This window comes from Myotis yumanensis, unplaced genomic scaffold (genome assembly GCF_028538775.1).
Source record: "Myotis yumanensis isolate MYYU_CA2020_CCGP unplaced genomic scaffold, mMyoYum1.0.hap1 SCAF_4, whole genome shotgun sequence".
Lineage (NCBI taxonomy): Eukaryota > Metazoa > Chordata > Mammalia > Chiroptera > Vespertilionidae > Myotis > Myotis yumanensis.
The window spans coordinates 30,749,518-30,754,798 of record NW_027223755.1 but is presented as its reverse complement, the minus strand read 5'-3'; the positions used below and the strand labels follow the sequence as shown (position 1 = coordinate 30,754,798).

The following is a 5,281-nucleotide window of genomic DNA, read 5'->3' as shown; positions in this document are numbered from 1 at the left end:
CCTTATGGACTCCCTCCAGCCTGCCCCACCCCTGCCACACACCCTATTGGCTGTGTCCATGGGTTATGCATATATGCATACAAGATCTTTGGTTGATTGCTCATCAGCTTGACCATCAGATTGTATTCCAACAGACAAACCTTAAAGCAAACCAATCAATAACCAGGCTTGAGGAGCACAGAATTGGAGCATTTTGATTTCTCCACGCATCCACCTCCCCCACCTTCCCTCTGAGATGCCCCACTCTGTTCCATGCTTCCATGTCTCTGGATCCACTCCATTCATCAGTTTATTTTGTTACTTAGATGCCACATATGAGTGAGATCATGTGATACTTATCTTTCTCTGACTGACTTATTTCACTTAGCTTGATACTCTCCAGGTCCCTCCATGATGTCTCAAAGGGTAAGAGATTCTTCTTTTAACTGCTGCACAGTATTCCATGGTATTAATGTACCACAGCTTTTTTATCCACTCATCTACCGATGGGCACTTGGGCTGCTTCCAGATCTTAGCTATTGTAAATTGTGCTGCTATGAACATAGGGATGCATACATTCTTTCTTATTGGTGTTTCGGGTTTCTTAAGAGATATTCCTAGAAGTGGGATCACTGGGTCAAATGGCATTTTCAGATTTAATTTTTTGAGGAAACTTCATACTATTTTTCATAATGGCTGCACCAGTCTGCATTCCCACCAGCAGTGTACTAGGGTTCTCTTTTTTCCATATCCTCATCAGCATTTGTTCTTTGTTGATTTTTTGATGGTAGCCATTCTGACAGGTGTGAGGTGATACCTCATTGTCATTTTACTTTGTATCTCTCTGATGATCAGTGACTTTGAGCATTTTTTCATATGTCTCTTTGGCCATCTGTATGTCCTCTTTGGAGAAGTGTCTATTTAGGTCCTTTGCCCATTTTTAAATTGGATTGTTTGTCTTCCTTTTGTTAAGTTGTATGAATTCCTTATATATTTTAGATATTATTGAGTCTTTTTAAAATGAGATGTAAGTGTTTTCAATCCTATATAATAAAAGCCTAATATGCAAATCGACCAAACGGCAGAAGGACCAGTGGAACGACTGGTCTCTATGACATGCACTGACCACCAGGGGGTAGATGCTCAACGTAGGTGCTGCCCCCAGCCTGCAGGCTCCAGGCCAGCCAACGCAGGTGACAGTGGGGGGGGAGGGTGGTGCCTAATTGCCCCGCCAGTCGCCTCTTGCCAAGGGAGGCGACTGGCAGTGGTGGCGGGGGGTGGGGTCAGCGGCTAGGTGGTGCCAGGCTGGCCAAGGCCAGTGCCAGCGGGGGTCCCCGATCACCCCGCTGGTCACTTCACAGATCGGCCCTGATCGCCGGCCAGGCCTAGGGACCTACCTGTGCCCGAATGTTGTGCACTGGGCCTCTAGTTGTATTATAAAGCAACTCTCTTTAAGGTGACAAAACATATGGCTGTTGTGATTATTAATTTTTTTTATTTATTTTGCTGTAAAAAGCTTTGTAGTTTCATTTGGTCCAGAGGGCTCCAGGGTGGTTAAAAGAATGGCTAGTAGTTTTGGGGATAGGCTCAGGGAAAAGACAGACACCAGGGGATGCAGAGGTTCCCCGCAAAGGCCTCTGGGCTCCAAAGGCTCCTAGCAGTGCTTGAGGGTGAGCCTTTTGAAGAGATACCCTCCCAGCCTAGCCTGGGGGCTGGCCAGCCTGTGGATAGTCAGGTGTTGCCCATCTTCTTGATGAGTTTAAACCTCTTCACCCAGGAAGTGGTTCTCCAGGAAGTCACAGAGCTGAGGGTCTGTGTGGGTAGAACTCAGGGCCTGCAGCTCCAAAAGGGCCTGGTTCAGGTTCCTCTTCAAGGCCAGAGATGGCTTCAGCACGTCCTGGAAGAGAATGCGGCTACCATGCTTGTTTTGCAACTTTAGAGATGCTTCTTCCAACTCGTGGAAGAAGTGGCCCATGCCCTCGAAAGCCACATCATCCAGGTAGAAATAGAAGCCTAGAAAGAGGTAGGTGTGGGCAGCCGGCAGATGCAGGTTGGCCAGGAGGTTGACTGCAGCCGCCACCTGGGTGGAATAATTCTGATGAATTTGTGAGCTCATGGTTGTTCGGCAGCAAGAAGTTAAGGTAGAAAAAAACACACCCATGTGTTGGCTGGTCCCGGAAGTGGTTCTGAAGATGTGACTGGATAAGACGCAGGTGAGTGGCTGGAGGCTGGAAGAAGGGGTGTCCCTGGATCTGCTCCATCCAAACACTGTTGAAGCAAGAGACAGATCCGGGACTGCTGAGGGCACTCATGATTATTAATTTTTGATCGTTTGAATCATGAACCTTGGAGGGTGATCTAATTTCCATTTTGGGCACGTGGTGGAGGAGCGGCATCTCCCAGTATCTTCATGCCTGTGCTGGTGGAGAAGCCCAGATACACATACCCTGCATTTCATGGCGTTGGGGAATTTCTCGTCTTTGCTTTGTCATTAATGAGCTGTGTATCTTTGTGCATCACTTAACATCTCTCAGACTCACTTTTCAACTGAAATTGTCACTCATCAAGCCCCAGCCATTTCCGCTGGACCCTAACCCGGCTGTGTCCATCAGTTTGCTGCTGTAGATCACATTCCAGCCAGGAGGACACCAAAATGCTGACCAAGCACATAAGGGTATTTCGCAGACTTGTCCCCTGACTACAAACAGCAGACTGGCAGCCAATGAAAAAAAATCAGCTAGTGGTGCCAGTGAAACACATATAACTGATTTTTCTCATTGTCTAATTACCAATTTCAGTTGCTGGTTTTTATCTTTCTTTAGTTGTTTATACTTAATTTCTCTAGAACTAATTAATATAATAATTTTTGCAGATATATTGGCACTTACTAATATGGAAGGGCCATCCATTAGCAGAACAGGCCATCCAGTGGTTAGAATAATAAATTCATACACTGCCTATGAATTTTAATTTTATAATTTTACCTCACAGAATAAGTAATTTGCCCAAGGACACACAACTACTTGGTGGCAGAACTGTCATAATTTTGCAATTTATATTGTCTTGCATGTATCCTATACTTTATTTGTACTATGTGCCAATCTCCCTGATAATGTACTTTTATTTAGGGCAGGCTTTTGTGTCTTTATTTTTTGTACCTTTATTGCCTACCATCTTACCTAGGGGTGAAAAATCAGATGATGATAATAAAAAAAGAAAACAATTTGAGTTCCTCCTTGCATACCCATGAGATTTTTCTCCCACTATATCACATGCAAAAAGTCAAGAGCATATTTATTATTTATTCAGCACATTATGCTTGAGGCATAACAGGTGCTGTATTGAACAAAGATCATAAAGACAAAGTTCTGTCCTAAAGACACAGAGGCCATAAGAGAAAACATACAAATGTTTAAGGAGCTGCAATTGCATGACTAAAGCAAATCAGAGAAGGGAACAATCTATCACACATTGTGGGAGAATGAGAGAAGGCTTCCTGGAGGAGGTGACTTGATCTGAATTTCAGGGATAATAATGAGCTAAAAGAGTGGGCGGCAAAGGACACAATAGGAATAGAAGGTGAATCACTTTTGGAGAACTGTAAGAGTTTTCTCTTGGGTGTGGTATATGAGGTGAAGCATACCTATGTGGAGGGAAATGGAGCAAAGCAAGGATAAAAAGTCAGGTTTGTTCACAGGCAGCCTTGTCCGTTCAGGCTCAGGACCTTGCACTTGGTTCATCAACCTCTATGGTTTTCAAATATCAGAGTGACAACATAGGTTTCTCTGCAGCGGGAGGTGGGCTGGTTTTGAGGGGCCGGAGAATGAGGCAGGCAGTGAGATAAGTCCGGAGGTGACTGCACAAGTTCAGGAACAAGGTGGGGAGCAAGTCTACCACAGGGTGGCAGCAGAGATGAAAAGGAAGGGGCACTGTGACAGCCTCCGTGAATGACAAGGTGGGAAATGCCATGGTGAGAAGAGCCAAAGTGGGGATGCCATTCGCAGCATGTATTCTTGTGCTGACCACAACTCATTAGAACTTTCTACATAAACACGGTCTCCTCATTAGACTGTGAGCTCCTGGAGGTCAGGGCCCGTGTCATCTTCACCTAGTGAATGGAACATGGCAGATACTGGGTAAGTGCTTGCTGGGGAAGTGACTGGAAGTTAGGGGATCTGGCTTGGTCATGGCAGCTGGGCTGTTGGTGTAAATAACATGTTGCTTTCGGGACACCCTGGAATTTGGAGATGTGGTCTATTTTCTGATGCAGTTTCTGGGAATAGATTACAGAAAGAACTGGAGAACAATTACAAGCGGATGTATGAGTGAAGGCAAAACAAAGAGGAGAGAGATGGTATACTTGCGTACAGGGGAAATGCAATGACTGCTTTTAAGACGTCTGGTGAGGTTGGAGAGGAAGTGCAGTGTGGCACCCATCAGGGCAGGCTGGACTGTGGAGCGAAGCCGGGATGGATGCAGAGGACGGAGTGGATATGTGGGCAGTGTTAGCTGGTGGAAGCTGGAGGGAGGGGAAGTAGCGAGGAGTTGAGTATGCAGACTCTGGAACCACACTGCTTGAGTTCAAACACTGTTTCTTCTACTGAGTCATTATGTGGTTTCAGTGATTTCACTTTCTCTTGCCTCAATTTCCTCTTCTGTCAGAGGAGGATAGTAGTTATACCTGCGGAAACACGTGTACGTGCACAGCACTCAGAACAGAGCCTGGATTGCAGTGAGCACTCCATAAACATTAATTACTCTTTTTCTTATTGGAACCCACCGTGACCACTTTGTAAGCGTTATCCCACTTAATCCTTAATCACTGTGTAGGTGGGTGTTATTATCTTCTTTCCACGAATGAGGAAACAGTGCAAGAGGTTTCATAACTTGCTCAGATCCACACAGCCCCTGAGTGCTAACGCTTCCTTAGGCTGGGTTCTCCCCCAAGGCATCTGGCACCCAGCTGAGGCACTTCCCACTGTAACAAGCTGCCGAGGCGCTAGGTAGCTATGGCCAGACCACTGTGAACAATTTAGATTTGATTACTATTCGGGAGCTGCGGCAGACCTTGAAACAGGGGGATGATGTGAGCAATCAGTCTGCTGAGGAGGCTCATCTGGCAGTCTCGTGCAAGAGGCCAGGCGGGAAGACAGGGGTGCTAGGTATCCAGACCAGAGACAGCGGAGGGAATGACGAGGCGTGGCAAACCGGAGTTGAGCTGTGATAGGAAAATGAGCTGACTTTGTGCCTGATGCAAATGTGATGCACCTGACGGTATAAGGCTGGACACTAACTGAACAGG

The 5,281-nt window shown here is 46.1% G+C and overlaps 1 pseudogene; it reads right to left on the bottom strand.

Moving 5' to 3' along the window:
- Positions 1–1,738: 1,738 nt before the first annotated feature.
- Positions 1,739–2,095, bottom strand: LOC139008438 (ferritin light chain pseudogene; annotated as a pseudogene).
- Positions 2,096–5,281: the final 3,186 nt, after the last annotated feature.